This window comes from Diabrotica virgifera, chromosome 4 (genome assembly GCF_917563875.1).
Source record: "Diabrotica virgifera virgifera chromosome 4, PGI_DIABVI_V3a".
NCBI lineage: Eukaryota > Metazoa > Arthropoda > Insecta > Coleoptera > Chrysomelidae > Diabrotica > Diabrotica virgifera.
In genome coordinates, this window is record NC_065446.1 from 40,215,361 (window position 1) to 40,232,117 (window position 16,757).

A 16,757-nucleotide genomic window follows, 5' to 3' on the forward strand; every position below is an offset into this window, starting at 1 on the left:
AATCCTAATATAGACCAGGGTAATAAGCTAGAAATAGACCATGTTCGGGACACTCAAAGATCCAGGTATTATCCTTTTCATGATCATTTTTCAGTGCGTAACAAATGATAGGAAAAAGGGTAAGTCCGTGATAATACACATTTATGACATTTATTCTAACATGACATTTTAGTTAAATCTGACAGTTGTCACATTTTATTTTCAATTTGGAATAAAAACAAATCAAATGTGTTTCTTGCATTTATAAAATGGTATTTTCTTTGATTTGTATAGTCTTATAAATTATACAGATTATATTGGTAATATTATTATCTAATTAAAAAAAAAATATTTTTTTATTATGGCGCCATCTATCGACAACTAGAATAACTGGAAAAAATGTTATAAAAATGTCACCGACGAAATGTAATCACCGACGTGCCTTTTTTTCTGTCACATACAATTTAATGCGTTAGAAAGAAATCGACAAACTGTGACGCACTGAAAGATGATCATGAGAAATACTGTAGCTGACTACTTTTTTAGTTATTGTATGGATGAAATACCTACCTGTTTCCTGCCTAGAGTTCGAGTCCGTTTTTTAATTATTAACAATTTAGTGCAAAAATCGCGATTTTTTCGATTTTTTGCACCCCATTCAAAAGCTAAATAGTTGACATAAAATTACAAAATTAAATTTTTTAGAACATTAAAAAAACTTCAAAATGCCGATTTTTGAAAGTTTTTTTTTATTAACCCCACATTTATTACAATCTATCTATACAATCTAAACCTAAATGTTTAGGTAGATAACAGACAATAAGTAATAGGACTGACAATAATTAAGAATGACATGTACGGAGGCATCCAGTGATGCACCCCTTTTTTTTAACTTAGCCTACAACTTATACACATTAAATTTTTTTTAAAGTTAAAAAGTTAATTTGTTGCTACGCAAACTGCAAAATAAGTGAAAATCGTTATTTTTTAATAACTTTTACTAAAACTACCTTAGAACTGCAATAACATAAGACCGAAAATAATGAAGATAGGGCAATTCTGAGTATGCCAAATGAAAGTAGAAAACTGATACTATCAAAACGTACTAAAAAACGATAAAAAATTATCTAATATAGTCAAAAATCCTAATGCCAAATTTGTGAAATTTGGTAGTTTAAAAACATTTAGAATAACTTTAAAAATATTGTCAGTAGAAAAAGTCATTTTACATATTAGAAAAGCTGGTATTTTACACGAATTTTTAAAAATGTAGTTCAATTGGTAACTAGTCGTGGTAAGTGAAGGGGGAGCTGGGAGCCGACAAATGCACGAGTTCAAAAACTAAAAAAAGCTACTAACTTAAGAGGATCGGTACGTATTTTCGGCTGCAATGCTATTCAAATGGCGATTCATTTTTTTCGAATCCTGAGAAAACTAATAAGTATTTTTGAAAAATTTAAACGCAGAATGAAAGATTACGTTATTAGCGAGGGCCGAAAGTCCCTGAAAACTTCTATAATGTTTATTTTAATAAGTTACAGGGGTGAAAAACTAAGAGAAAATTTAGATTTTAAATTTCAAATATATCATTTAAAATAAACTTTTTATTTATTCTAAGGGACTTTCGGCCCTCGGTAATAATTTAGTCTTTCATTCTGCGTTTAAATTTTTCAAAAATATTCATTGCTTTTTTCAGGATTCGAAAAAAATGAACACAATGCCGTGGTAATATTTTCTAAATCTATCTTTGTCTTACAACGCACTCAGCCGAATATAATATTGTCAGCATATATTGTCAGTCAGACACTGACAATCAGTGACAATTTTAAATATTTGACATTGCATCGGGAATATGTTGAGTTATTGATTAAATATTATTGATATATAGTGTATTTGATAAATAATTGATTTAAGACGTGAACTTAATAAAAAGTTATTTATTGTGTATTATTTGTGGAAGATCCAAGCAGAGAATACATCAGGATAATATATTCTGTGATCCCAGTATTTTGTTGTTAAAGATGTTCAAAATTGTAAGCGTTCCATAACAATATATTATTAAAAAATCACTTTAACACTTTTCATCTTTTCTTGATTGAGTATTAGTCTTTGTTGTACAAATAAATTATCACATTTATTAACTGAATTAATAATTTGCAATTATAAAAATAACAGTTATCCAAGAACATTCAAAACCCATCTCTTTAAATTAATGATGACATTTTCAAGTAGAATGATATTCTAGTAATGTTTACATATCCATATATATATAATGTTCTTGAACTCCTAAGTGGAGCATAGAGCTTCAGTGAAAACGCGCCATCGGGTTCTATTTTGCGCTAGGGCCTTCACCTCATTCCAAGACTTTCCTTGACTTCTTATCTCGTCCACGATGGATCTTCTCCAAGTTTGTGCTGGGCGACCTCTTTTTCTTTTTCCTTGGGGATTCCACTTTAGGGCAGTTTTTGCAATACTGGAACTATCTTTTCGGAGTGTATGACCTATCCACCCCCACTTTCTGGATTTTATTTCATTTTCTACCCTATTTTGTTGGGTCAGGTGTAGCAGATCTTCGTTTCTGATGGTGTTTGGCCAGAAAATACGCACAATTCTTCGTAGACATTTGTTAACAAAGACCTGCAATTTGTCTGTAAGGGATTTTGTCACTTTCCAGGTTTCACATCCATAGAGTAGAACAGATATAACATTTGACTGGAATATTCGGATCTTTGTCCTTGTAGTATATTCCCCAGACCTCCAAACAGGGTTAAGCATGCTGAATGCTTGTTGAGCTTTTCGTATCCTCATACGAATATCGTTTTCTTTACCTCCGCTTTCCGTTATGACACTTCCAAGGTAGGTGAAGTTTTCCACATTTTCAATCTGCATGTTGTCAATATTAAATAGCGTGTTGTTCCTTGCGTTTATTCCAATGAACTGTCAATACGGATGGAATGGCCCTGTCCCATTCAAATAGTGAAGCGAGATTGCCACCAACATACAAGAGAGAGGTTCTAGAGAGAGACAGACAAGGTGCTGGAGAATTTGATAGGCCGTGTAATTTGAGTTGCCTATATAAATGGACCCGATTGAATCAGTATTGACAGTTCGTTGAATGGACCTCATATTTTAATTTTCAGGGCTGATTGGTAGTACATATTTCAAAATTTAAATACTTTTTTGTATTTACAGAGTAAATAGAGAACAGAGTACCATACTTGGTGTTTAAATCAGTTTAAATACTTTTCAGAATTGTTATTTGTATTTATCAAAACAAATACCTACTTTCCTAAAGTATTTGGGAGTTAAATAATTTTAAAACTATTTAAATACTAAATTAGTGACTGTTTTATATAAAGTGAAGAAGAAGTAGTCCTTGATTATGTTTTTATGTTACTTTTATATTTCCCCGATTTAAGTTGATATAGGCAACTCAAATTACACGGCCTGTCAAAGTTTCCAGCACCTTGTCTGTCTCTCTCTAGGACCTCTCTCTTGTATCGTGGCTGCATTAATTGTCTTCCTGCCGATTCCATCCGTATTGACAGTTCATTGGTTTATTCTCATGGATTTGGTTTTACTAATCCATTACATATCCATACCAGTGTGAATTTTACTTCACGTAATTTGCCGTGTAAAGACAGAAAAAGTAGGGATACACTTAAAATATTTGCAAATTATGTACCCATAGCCTTAAAACTACTATCATTTTCTATATCTCGGGATCTACTGAATATATTTTGATCGTTCTTTTTTTAATTTGTATGTAATTTTTCTGTACATTACAAATATGTAATTTGTCTATTTGCAATTTGACATTTATTAATTAATTAACAGTCTAATTTGTTTAAACAATTTTTGAAAAAATAATTTTTTCCCAAAAATCAATGTTTTTAATCATACTATCCCTATTAATCATAGAAAAAGTTAAGGTATACTTTAATAAATAAATTATCTTCAATAAATAATTACAGTGGAACCTCGATAAGTCGGATTAATCGGGACCGCGGCCGATCCGGGTTATCGAAAATCCGGGTTAGCCGAAGAATATGGTAAAAATTAATAAAATACATATAAATAATAAACAAATACTAAATACACATTATAATTGCAAAAACATGAAATACATATGCACAGTTCATCAGTTGTATACAGTATTGTTTATTCCTTAGTAAAACACCCAGTCAAAGTAAAAAAATCTTTGTTTTCTCTGATAAAAATCGATCCGGATTAGCCAGACTTCCGGGTTATCGGAGGCCGATTTATAGGGGTTCCACTGTATCTAATAAAAATCATTTATTTATTAAAATGTAAGTACTTTAACTTTTTCTGTCATCATTAATTAATGACACTATGATTAAAAAAATAGATTTTTGTAAAAAAAATATTTTTTCAAGAATTATTTAAACAAATTAGACTGTTTATTAATTAATAAATTTATAAACAAATTGCATATTTGTAATGTACGTAAAAATTACATACCAATTAAAAAAAATGGTGATGACAATATGAGCAGTGACTTACAACAAAAGTTTTGACAGTTTTGTGGTTTGAAAGAAGTTAGAATTTTTAAATGTCAAAGTTCTAAAAATTGTAGAATAGAAATGAATTCCAGTGACGAAGAGTTACAGTTTTTTATTTGTTTATCGTAGATAAAATATTGTATGAAACTGTGCGTGAAGTACTTTTTGCGAACTTAGGCGATGTTCGCTCCGTTGTCGCTCGTGCTCTAAAAATCGCGTGCGTTCGCAAAAAGCATACTTCACGAACTGTTTTATAAATAACTATTTCGGTATTTTAACTCGCTGGATTAGTAGGTTCTCCCTAGTAATCGTTTGCACTACATTTTTGAAAAATCGTAGAGGGTGCTGTGAAGGTATAAGGTTTGTGCAAATTTTTTCAGAAAAAATACAAATCCCATTCTTTAAAATGGCATTAATGAGATTCCTTAATTAGGGACCGTTCAAGTATTACGTAAAGCAGGTTGGGGGGGGGGGGTTAAAAATCTTCAAAAATCGCGTTACGTAATACTTGAACGCTCCCTTATTATAAACAAATTAGCTGTGAATTAAAAAAAACATATGGCTAACTTTGCACCAAATGAGCCCAGGCTAATTTTTTTTATTTGAAAATTCGTGTTAAAATACTATCTTGTCGAATATATAAAAAGATTGTTTCTACGGACAACATTTTTAAAGTTATTCTAAATGTTTATAAACTACAAAATTTTAAAAATCTGGCATTAGGATTTTTGACTAGGTTAATTATTTTTTTACCTTTTTTTAATACATTTTGATACTATCACTCTTCTACTTTCATTTGGCATACTCAGAATTGCTCTATCTTCATTATTTTCTGTCTTATCTTATTGCAAAATAAAGGTATCTGGGATAAACAAATAGAATAACTCTTAAACTAATTAATGGATCGGTGTCAAGTACCCCAAACCCCAATATCCAACTTTGGGTGAAACACTAATTAAATAGTCCTGTCGCCAGGGGGGGTACAACGGCCTCCTGTATTCAGATGGACTTACCCAAGTTTTTATTATGTATTTTGGCCCGTAGAACACGAATTTTTTGGGTAACAGTTGATCCGGATGTCGATAAGACTTATAAACAAAGAAGTTGAGGAATTACATAACAGCGATTTCTGGCAAAACAAAACATGTTTTTGTATTTTTTGGGCCATTCTAACCAAAAAATGTTCCTACAAGTTTTTTCGTAGGATGCATAGTTTTCGAGATAAACGCGGTTGAACTTTCAAAAAATCGAAAAATTAAAATTTTTGAACCCGAATAACTTTTGATTAAAAAATAAAATTGCAATTCTGCTTACCGCATTTGAAAGTTCAAGTCAAATTCTATCGGTTTCGAATATATACATTGCTAAAAATTTATGTGTTTATTGCTAAAAAAAGCTATAAACACATAGTGTTTCCCGTGCCTAATACATGCGTTTACATGCATGCTACGTAGAAATAGCCTCGCTTGCACTTGTATTTACCTACTCTACCTACTCGTTCTATTTTAAATGAGAAATCATTGAAAACATCACTCCAGCACTAGGTGTTTATGCTTTTGTTTAACCATAAAATAATAAATTTTTAGCAATGCAAATAACTAAAACCGATAAAATTTGACTTGAACTTTCAAATGCGGTAAGCAGAATTGCTATTTTATTTTTTAATCAAAAGTTATTCGGGTACAAAAATTGCAATTTTTCGATTTTTTGAAAGTTCCACCGCGTTTATCTCGAAAACTATGCATCCTACGAAAAAATTCGTAGGAACACTTTTTGGTTAGAATGGCCCAAAAATACAAAAACATGTTTTGTTTTGCGAGAAATTGCTGTTATGTAATTCCTCAACTTCTTTATTTATAACAACCTTATCGACATCCGGATCAACTGTTACCCAAAAAATTCGTGTTCTACGGGTCAAAATACATAAAAAAAAACTTGGGTAAGTCCATCTGAATACAGGAGGCCGTTGTACCCCCCCTGGCGACAGGACTAAAAGTTCTAAGGTAGTTTTAGTAAAAGTTATTAACAAATAACGATTTTCACTTATTTTGCAGTTTGCATGGCAACAATAAATTAACTTTTTAACATTAAAAAATCGGCATTTTGAAGGTTTTTTAATGTTCTAAAAAATTAAATTTTGTAATTTTATATCAACTATTTAGCTTTTGAATGGGGTGCAAAAAATCGAAAAAATCGCGATTTTTGCACTAAATTGTTAATAATTAAAAAACGGACGGGAACTCTAGGCAGGAAACAGGTAGGTTTTCTTCCTATACTTAGGTCTACAATAACTAAAAAAGTAGTCAGCTACCTGGATCTTTGAGTGTCCCGAGAAAATCCTTATTAGCGCTGGACTAAAAACATGAATTGACTGAAAAGAAAAGATATCTTACATATTTCATTCATATAATAGTTTTGTACACAAAAGTATCCTCTTTTATATTCCTGTGAGAAACAACGAAGTCGTCATTTTTTAATTGGAATTTCCATCAATAAGTAGTTCAAGTAATTTAGATAATTTATAACCAGTTTATTATAAAATAATGAATAGTAAACCCAGAACCAATTACCAGCTATTTCTCAGAACATAAATTTCAAAAATAACCTGTATTTAAGAAAAGACCTTATTATGGCTGATGTACTTACCAGATATCCTTTAAAAGCAAGATGAACACATACAAAGAAACGCTTTTTACAACAAAATTTTGGTATTATCACAGAATCTTCCAGGTAGGTACCAAATAAAAACAAAATCTAGTTATGCCTTTAAGGCTGAAAGCGAGTGCACTTAAGGATGTCAAAATTATGATAACAGACCATAACCATCTAAATACTTACTTCAAACACAATATTCAAGGATAACATGTTTATTAAAGATCATTCCGAAATTATTTTAATTAAAACCAGTGTGAGCTACCGCGAAATTTATATTTATCGGTTTTGTTTATCAGAAATGTCAAAACACAAACGAACCGGACGCCATCTCACATTTAACTGCACAGCCACAGAACGAGAACAGAAGAGTCGCTAGACGCTAGAACTGGGTGCAATCGTTCCTTCTAATGAATGTTTTTATATTGACTCATTGCGCGTTGTTAGCCTTTTATTCGCGCAATTATTGGCCTATTCGTCACAAAATACACATAGTACGTTCTTTAACGGTAAAATATTGCAAAACCTCTAAATTTTAAAGAACCGCTTGGATTGGCATGCAATTTGGCATACACATAGCTAACAAGTCAAAGAAAAAAGTGATATTGTGCCGATGTGTGCTTTTGCCCTGGGGGTGGTTTTCACCCACCCTTTGGGGGTGAAAAAATATACGACCAAAGTAAGTCCGGAAATGGATAAACTGACTAATTGTAAGTAACTTTTGTTCTATAGAGTTTTTTCATTAAGTCAATATTTTTTCGAGTTATTTGTCAGTGAATATGTTCATTTTTTCAACAAAATAGCCACACTTTTAGACAGTTTTTCGCAAATAACTCAAAAAGTAAGTATTTTGTCGAAAAAAACATTCTTAGCAAAAATATAGCCTGTAAAAAATGGTGTATTAAAATGGTGTATAATATCACGTCCCTATACCAAGTCGAAGCAGAGTTATAGCTAATGAAAAATAGGTTCATATTCGTCAAATTCCTAATGGAATACTTTAACGTGAAATAACCAAAAACGAAGCACATTTCGGGGAAAACTCATTACAACTTATTTAAAGTGTTTAAAAAAACCTTCATTTTTGTTTTATAAAAAAAAATTTTAGCATCAAAAGTAAACAAGTTACGCTCAAAATAAAGTTAGTCCCTTTTTTTGGTAAAAAATGGGGAAAATCATCTCCTAATTAGTATCTCAAATGAACTTTAATAAATCGTTACGACTTCACAAGTTTCTTGACTCGTGTATGTATTGTTTATATGATCTGTAAGTTTCATCGGTTTAAAGTCTTTATTTTTGAAAGGGCTATAGTTAAAAGGTGTTGAAGGAGTCACTGATCACGAATATATGCAAATTTAGAAACACCAAATCTTAATCAATTTTTGTCTTACAGAAAAACAAAAGAATACAGGATATTTAGAAAAGCAATGCTGACTTTTTTTGTTTTTTGAGATTTTTGGTATCTCTAACAATTTTTAAGTTATTTTGAAAAAAAGCAAATTTTTCAAAATTAAAATTTTTGAAAATTTTACTTTGAAACCAAATTTTTTCAAAAGTAAGCACTTTGAATCGATGAAACTTACAGAACATATAAACACAACATAAGTAAAACAATTTGTGGAGCGGTAACGACTAATTTCATTTAAGTTGCTAATTAGGGGGTGGTCTTCCCGATTTTTTTTTGCCAAAACAAAAGGGACCAACTTTATTTTGAGCGTAACTTGCTTAAATTTAATGCTAGAAACTTTTTATAAAAACAGAAATAAAGCTTTTTTAAACACTTTAAAAAAGTTAAAATGGGTTTTCACCAAAAAGTGCTTAATTTTTTGGATATTTCACGTCGAAATATTCTATTTGAAATTTGGCGAATATGAACCTATATTTTATTGGCTATAACTCTGGTTCTACGAGGTCCAGAGATCTCACGCGTACACCATTTTTTTTATTTTTTTACAGGCTATATTTTTGTTAAGAACGTTTTTTCCGGCAAAATACTTACTTTTTGAGTTATTTGCGAAAAACCGTCTAAAAATGTGGTTATTTTGTTGAAAAATATACACATTCACTCGAAAATAACTCAAAACGTGTTGACTTGGCGAAAAAGCTCCATAGAAAAAAGTTACTTAAAATTAGTCAGTTTATCCATTTCCGAACTTATTTTGGACATATATTTTTTCACCCCCAAGAGGTGGTGAAAGTCACCCCCAGGGCAAAAGCACACAACGGCACAATATCACTTTTTTTCTTTGACATGTAAGCTATGCGTATGCCAAATTTCATGTCAATTCAAGCGGTTCTTGTGAAAGAATGTACTAACAGTTTCAAAAGTTATGCATCATCTAAAATTCTGCTTATTTTCATAGTTGATTTTTTCGTGAACAGATTAAGGGATTCCACATTCCACTATTTTTTTTATTATTTTAGATTTTTGTTTGGCATTTACACAGTTGGGCAACGGTTTACTCAAACTTTTGAATTTATACCGGGTGGAAGAAAATATATGTTTTTCTTATGTTTCAATTCACTAAGTCTGAGATGCACTGTAGGGAGGACAATGTGTAAGTATATGGTGGTATATGTAAGTATACAGTGAAATCGTATTATAGTCTTATGTTTTATGAACTTCTTGTTTTTTGAATGTCCCTGATATCTTTAGAAACAAAAAAATAGACGGTTTTATTCTTTAACATGACGTGTTTTAACTGAAACAAAACTAAATTAACAATAAAAAAGAAGGTGTGTGTACTTTGTACGCACGTAAGAAGTTATACTTCTACTACATATTATGTGATTTTTAAGACAATACCAACAGTTTAAAAAAATAAAAGAATAAAACGCACACAAACACATTGAAAAATGCCACAAAGAAAAAATTATTTCTGAACGATAATAATTGTTGGCAAAAATTTTAAATACGCATTTTCTGAAAAAAAAAATTATATAACAAATATACTTACAATCATAAAATGCATAAAAAAATAAAAAAATAAAAACTTGCATCGGGAATCGAACCCGTGAAGTTCGGTGCGCTTTGATTCGTAATCGAAGCCTAGACTCACTCGTCCAATTCCACATTATTTGTCATGTGGAAAAATAGGATAATTGAACGTTTTACTGTTTGACAGTTGTTTTGAATATAATTAAATTATGTAGTTTAAATTTTGTGGAAGAAAATATTAAAATATAACAAAACAGTAAGAAAACAATATATTAGATGAAGATTGGTAGAACTTTTGTTGGTAATCAAATTAAGTATGTAAATCAAAGCATTACATACCTACTAGATAAATAAATCTACGCCAAAAAATCATAATTTAAAAATAAAAATCGGACCTAATTTGGGATTTCTCTCTAAAATCCCCATTCTTGAGAAAATAAATGTACACCTGGTTCCAAAAAAAACTGATACGACTCTTGACGCGTATTTTGTAGAAAATTGAGCAGTGTATTTTGAAGGATAAATACTTAATATTTACATACTGTCAATGTCACTGCCAAATCTTAAAATTTGTCAGATAGCTTATTCTGTTCCACGGTTATTAGACTTTATTATTAATCTTTATTATTAATACTTTCTCCGCAACTGAGGGTATCTTATCAACTGTATTGTTTTTAAACAATAGATGATAAAATAAAAATATTGACAGTTCAAAAATGTGAACATTATTGCATTGTGTGTGGCCTAAGTTTGGGCTGAAAACTGAAATGTATTACATTTTTACAAAATTTTGGAATATGTTTAATTACGTAGACCAATTTTAACAGTTGTTTTCAATACAGATTTGAATCATCTACAAATAGTTTATAATGTCTTTTGATGTCAAATAATTAGGGAAGCTGGAATTCAACAGTTTAGAATTTTACATTGAGTTAATGCAAAATTGTGACACATGTCAAAATTCTCAATGTATTTTAATTGTATTCATTTTTTTTTTCGAATCCTGAGAAAGCTAATAAATATTTTTGAAAAATTTAAACTCAGAATGAAAGACTACATTATTACCGAGGGCTGAAAGTCCCTGAAAACTTCTATAATATTTATTTTAATAAGTTACAGGGCTGAAAATAAAAAAAGTGTGATATTTAATTTCAAATATTTCATTCAATAGAAACTGCTTGTTTATTCTAAGGGGCTTTCCGCCCTCGGTAATAATGTAATCTTTCATCCTGCGTTTAAATTTTTCTAAAATACTTATTAGTTTTTTCATGAATCAGTTGTTTGTTGTTTGTTTATTATTTGTCTGTCATAATAAATATAATGTCAGATCAATCAAATACACTGCTCAACATGATGAAATCTTACTAAGAGTCGTATCAGTTTTTTTAGGAACCGGCTGTACAGTAGAGCGTCGATTATCCGAACGTCGATCAACCGAACGACCGCTTATTCGAACTATCGACTCCCGCGTCCCGCACTCGAATACCGAGCAAGCGTTAGTAATTGACTCTTAAAATATCTTCAATTTTCTTCAATATTGTATCCAAAAATAATTATGTTGTTGCAAAGACTGCACTTTTTTGTTTAGTTGCTAGTTGTCATTATCAAGATATAAATAAATATGTAGGTATATAAATATGGCTTTTATTCACTTGTGGATAAATATGTATGACTATAAATATGTATCAATATATTGTAGTTCGATTATCCGAACAAATCGGCTTTCCGAACACCTATGTCCCCAATTAGTTCGGATAATCGACGCTCTATTGTATTTCAACCTAATCCAAATGTATAATTACAATATGATTATAATAAAAATTACTTACCAAATTAGAATGAGTTTTCCTTGTCCAAAATAGTCCAAAAGTCCAAAAATATAGGTATATGAAAACTATTTAAAAAGGCAGTATAACTATTAACTAACTTTTGTTTGTTGTTTCTTTTCACACAAATTTTAAAACGCAACAACCATAAATAATTAAACTACAGCTGTACCACAGCCGCCATATTGAATAATTTTTGACATGTCATTTGAACATCCAATCAGAACAAAGTTATAATGCGCATGCGCCGGGATCATAGGTTTTAACATATAAAAATTCACCCTCATATCGCCGGTAAAGAAGTATAACTTCAAAAATATCAGTTAATAAACCTTTAAAACAGTATGGCACATAACATTAACAATACTGGTCGACATCTTAAGAGTTTAGTTGTCGACAGTGAGCGGTATGCACAGTGTAACATAAGAGAGACGAGATTGTTTAATGGAGGCTCTGTGATGTTTTGGAGTGAAATTTCCTTGGGAGTAAGTACGGATTTGGTGTCTACGTGGAGGCTCTTTAAAGAGCGAGAGGTACATTGCATAGAGAACTTTCTGTGAACACTTTGTTCCTTTCACAGTATATATAGGAAATAATTTCATCTTAATGTAGGATAAGACATGGCCTCCTCACGTATCGCATGTTGCCAGTTAAAACGCATATTACAGATTAAAACCGTCTAGTTTCTTTGTTATTAAAGATATCAGAGAAACTAAAAAAATAAAATGTTCACAGAATATGACACTATAACATAATTTAAATGTATACCCACCTTTGTACCTTTTCCTCCCTACAGGGATTCTCAAACTTTTGTTTCAATTAAGACACATGTTAAAGAATAAAACCGTCTATTTTATTTGTTTCTAAAGATATCAGGGGTAAAGATATCAGTTAAAAAAAACAAAATGTTCTCAAAACATAAGAGTACATTATAAGAATAATAACGGTATTATAAGGATAATAACGCTTGAGGTCAATGGTGTATAGACCGAGGGCCTTCGGCCCGAGTTATATGGGTTGACCGAAAGCATTATTATTATTATAATACCCGTGGTGCCTTCAACGTTTAATGTCCGACTAAATTATTCTTTATATGCAAAAAATTTGAATGAATTTTGAATAAATAGTTTTCAAATAAGTATCTACATTTACTCACACTTGTACCTTGTCCCTCCCTACAGGGTGTCTCAAACTTAACATAAGAAAAACATTTTTTTCTTCCACCCGGTATAAGTACAAAAAAGGAATTTGAGTAAATATTTGCCCAACTATGTAAATACATACATACATACATAATCGATTGCTTCTTTTACCATTAGATGTCGAGGATATGAAAGTGTCGAGGATACTATGTAAATATGAAAGAAAAATCTAAAATATCAAAAAAAATAGCTGTATCCGTTAATCTGTTCATGAAAAAATCAACTATGAAAATGAGCATAATCTTAGGTGATACATAACTTTTGAAACTGTTTAGTATCAGCATTTTTTCGCACTGTTTGTTGTTAACAAGCATGTTAGGATTATTTTAAATTATTAAATATATATTATGTTGGTATTATTTTTATAATTCTGTTTAATAGTCCAAGTAATGAAGCTTAAAATAGGACAAAACCTCGCAATTTTTACAGAATGGATCTATTTGCTTGAAACTTTGAGAATAGGGCTTCTCATTCACAGTCATTTGTTTCGAGCTTCTGTCATGTGTCACATAATATTAATATATCTATGTCATACGTTATTCGTTATTCGTATATAACAATGGTACAAACCAGAGACGTATGACGTAGATATATTAACAGGGCCAATTTTACCACTAGGCCAGTGAGGCACCTGCCTCGGGCCCGCATTTTAATGGGGCCCGGAAAGATCATCAAAAAATGTTGATTGGAATAAAACAAGATAAATTTTCAAATTTGCCAACTGTGGTCTTAGAACCACATGAGCCACACTTTGAAAATCTTTCTACGTATCATACACAGTAGAATCGGAGATAAATGTGAAGAAGACCAGGATGAAACACAATTTGGCTTCAGAAATGGACTGGGAACCCGGGTCGCACTCTTTGCACTAAATGTATTATTGCAGAAAAACCGAGATCAAAGGAAAGACGTATTTGCTATATTTATTGACTATGAGAAGGCCTTTGATCGAGTACAACATCACAAATTAATTAAAATATTAAAGGATTAAGGAGTAAAAATAATAATATCGTATGGCATTTTTGCCGGGGAGATCCTTTCGGATAGTTCCAGCGCCAATTACATCTTTAACCCTGTTTCAAGTAACTAGTGTCGATGTACACTAGCCCAGGGGGACCGACGGCTTAACGTACTCTCCGAGGCACGGTGAGACGGCTCGTGTCATTATTGGAAATGAAAATGGTTTGTCTTTGGCAGGGATCGAACCCATGTCTACTGGCGTATGAGGCCAGCGTTTATGCCGTTACCCACGGCCGCTCACAGGATTAAGGAGTTGATAGTCAAGATGTACGAATCATAGAAAAATTATACTGGCGTCAAACAGCGACAGCTTGCATAAAAAAAATTAACAGAAATATGCAAAATACAAAGAGGTGTCCGACAGGGTTGTATACTGTCCCCACTGTTATTCAATTTATATTCAGATAGAATATTTAAAGAAGCGCTCCATATTTTGGAATGGGGTGTGAAAGTTAATGGAATTCTGATAAATACAATCAGACATGCAGACGATACAGTTATTTTAAGTGATGATATGAATACATTACAACACCTTTTAAATGCCATTGACACAGTGGGAAGAGAGTTTGGCCTAAACATAAACTGTTCAAAAACAAAATATGTACATGGTATTTAGCCGTTTGGCCCATCAAGATTCACAGTTATATGTTGATGGTCATATAATTCAAAGAGTACCCAGTTTTAAATATGCCGTACTGAACAACTAGATCCAGATAAAGAGATAAAATGTAGAATGGAGATAGCCCGCACGACATTTTAAAAAATGAGGTCATTCTGAGGTGAAGAATATCCGGAAGTGGACAGGAATACAGAAAGCAGAACTATTTAGAATAGCTCGAGACAGAGACAGTTTCGCCATGTTAATCGCCAACGTCAAGAGGACTTGATAGGGCACCTTAAGAAGAAGAAGAAGGTCTTAGAACAATTAAAAAATTTGATATCAATATTAACTAATTAACTTAATTAATATTATTATTAAATTATATTTAGGGGCCCGAAAATTATGTAGTGCCTCGGGCCTGATTTTAAGTAAAATAGGTTCTGTATATTAATATTATGTAACACATGACAGAAGCTCGAAACAAATGACAATCGATGAAAAGCCCTATAAGTAGTGCATAGCCCAAGGATCAAAATCTATATGATGCGGAAAGGCGCTTTGACCATGAGGGTGGTTGCCACCCCATCACGGGGATGGAAATTTTTTATTATTTTTTGACCGCAAAAGTTGGTAAAACATTCATTTTAAGCAAAAACGTTCTATACATTTTTTTCATAAAATTAATAGTTTTCGATTTATTCGCTATCGAAAGTGTTAGTTTTATATCGAAAAAATTAATGTTTTTAATCAGTTTTCTGCTAATAACTCAAAAAGTTTTCGTTTTATCAAAACAACTTTGCTTAACAAAAATGTACCTTTTGAAAAAATAAACAAAACCGTTTTTTTTTAATTTTCTTTAAGACCAATAGTAATCGAGGTATACTTTATTATATGTTAGCTCTTCTTCGTCAAATGCTAAATATTGTAGTTTCAAAGTCAAAAGACGGGAAAACTATGCATTTTTCGAGGATAATTTGTTGAAACTAAGTTAAAGTATTTAAACATATCTATCCACAGAAATAAAAAAAATCTCTAGCTCAAAAATTAAGTGACATAATGAAAAAAATGTCAGTCCTATTTTTTCAGCGAAAAAGTGATCGGAATCAACCCCATATTCACCATTCTAATTAAAATTAGTCATTTACCTTATTTTGTCTTCTTTATTTATGTATTATTAATAGATTTTAGAAGTATGACCGGCTTAGAATTATTAGTTTGAAAAAGAATGGAGTTAAAAGAGAATAACGAATTTTTGTAGTTTGGTAAAAAATTCCCTCTTCTTCCGAATAGAAAGATTAGCATCACAAACACGAAAAAATGTTTCAATATAAAATTTTAGCTTATTTAATTCCCAAGAACTTGGTTTGCAAAAAATTTTTCTACGCCAAAAATTGAGTGAGCTATTGATAACTTATAATAACATGCAAAAACCACCTTTACCAACCCTTTCAAAGTCACCTCTTTTTGCGACTGAGGATATTAAATGGATTTAATATCAATAGCCTTATAGATCTTATAAAAAACCTACAATATTCTTTTTTACCAAACTTTCTAAGATAAAAAATAAAAAAGTTACGGTTAAAAAATCAATATATTTTTTGAACAAAAAAAGGAGAAATCCAATTGGAAGCATAATAATATAAGATAGCGGTGTTTTTAGTCGTTGGCCTTATTCATTCTTCTTTATTTATGTATTATTAATAGATCCTAGAAGTTTGACTGGCTTAGAATGATTAGTTTTTAAAGAACTGGCTTAGAATTATTGTAGTTTGGTAAAAAATGCCATTTTCTTCAGAATAGAAAGATTAGCATCAGAGATACAAAAAATGTTTAAATATTAAATTGTAGGTTATTTAATTCCCAAGAATGAAAAAATTTGGTTTGAAAAATTTTTTCTGCGGTAAAAATTGAGTGAATCGTAAATGAGTAAGTAATTTTTTGAGGTGATTTAGATACATCAAATATACATAAAACGAGTTCCAGAATTCATAGGTTCCTTTTGTGAAGAGCGTCTGT

At 31.1% G+C, this 16,757-nt stretch overlaps 1 protein-coding gene across 2 annotated transcripts in view; it reads right to left on the reverse strand.

Annotated features, from left to right (window-relative positions):
- The window catches only part of LOC114335808 (alpha-mannosidase 2), a 334,793-nt gene extending 327,287 nt beyond the window's left edge, over positions 1-7,506 (reverse strand). The window contains exon 1 of one of the 2 annotated variants that reach the window (XM_050648165.1): positions 7,341-7,506. The gene's annotated coding sequence lies outside the window, so the exon portion shown is untranslated. Of the gene's footprint in view, positions 1-7,148 lie in introns of both variants that reach the window. The other variant, XM_050648166.1, reaches the window with a different exon arrangement.
- Between the last annotated feature and the right edge of the window lie 9,251 nt (positions 7,507-16,757).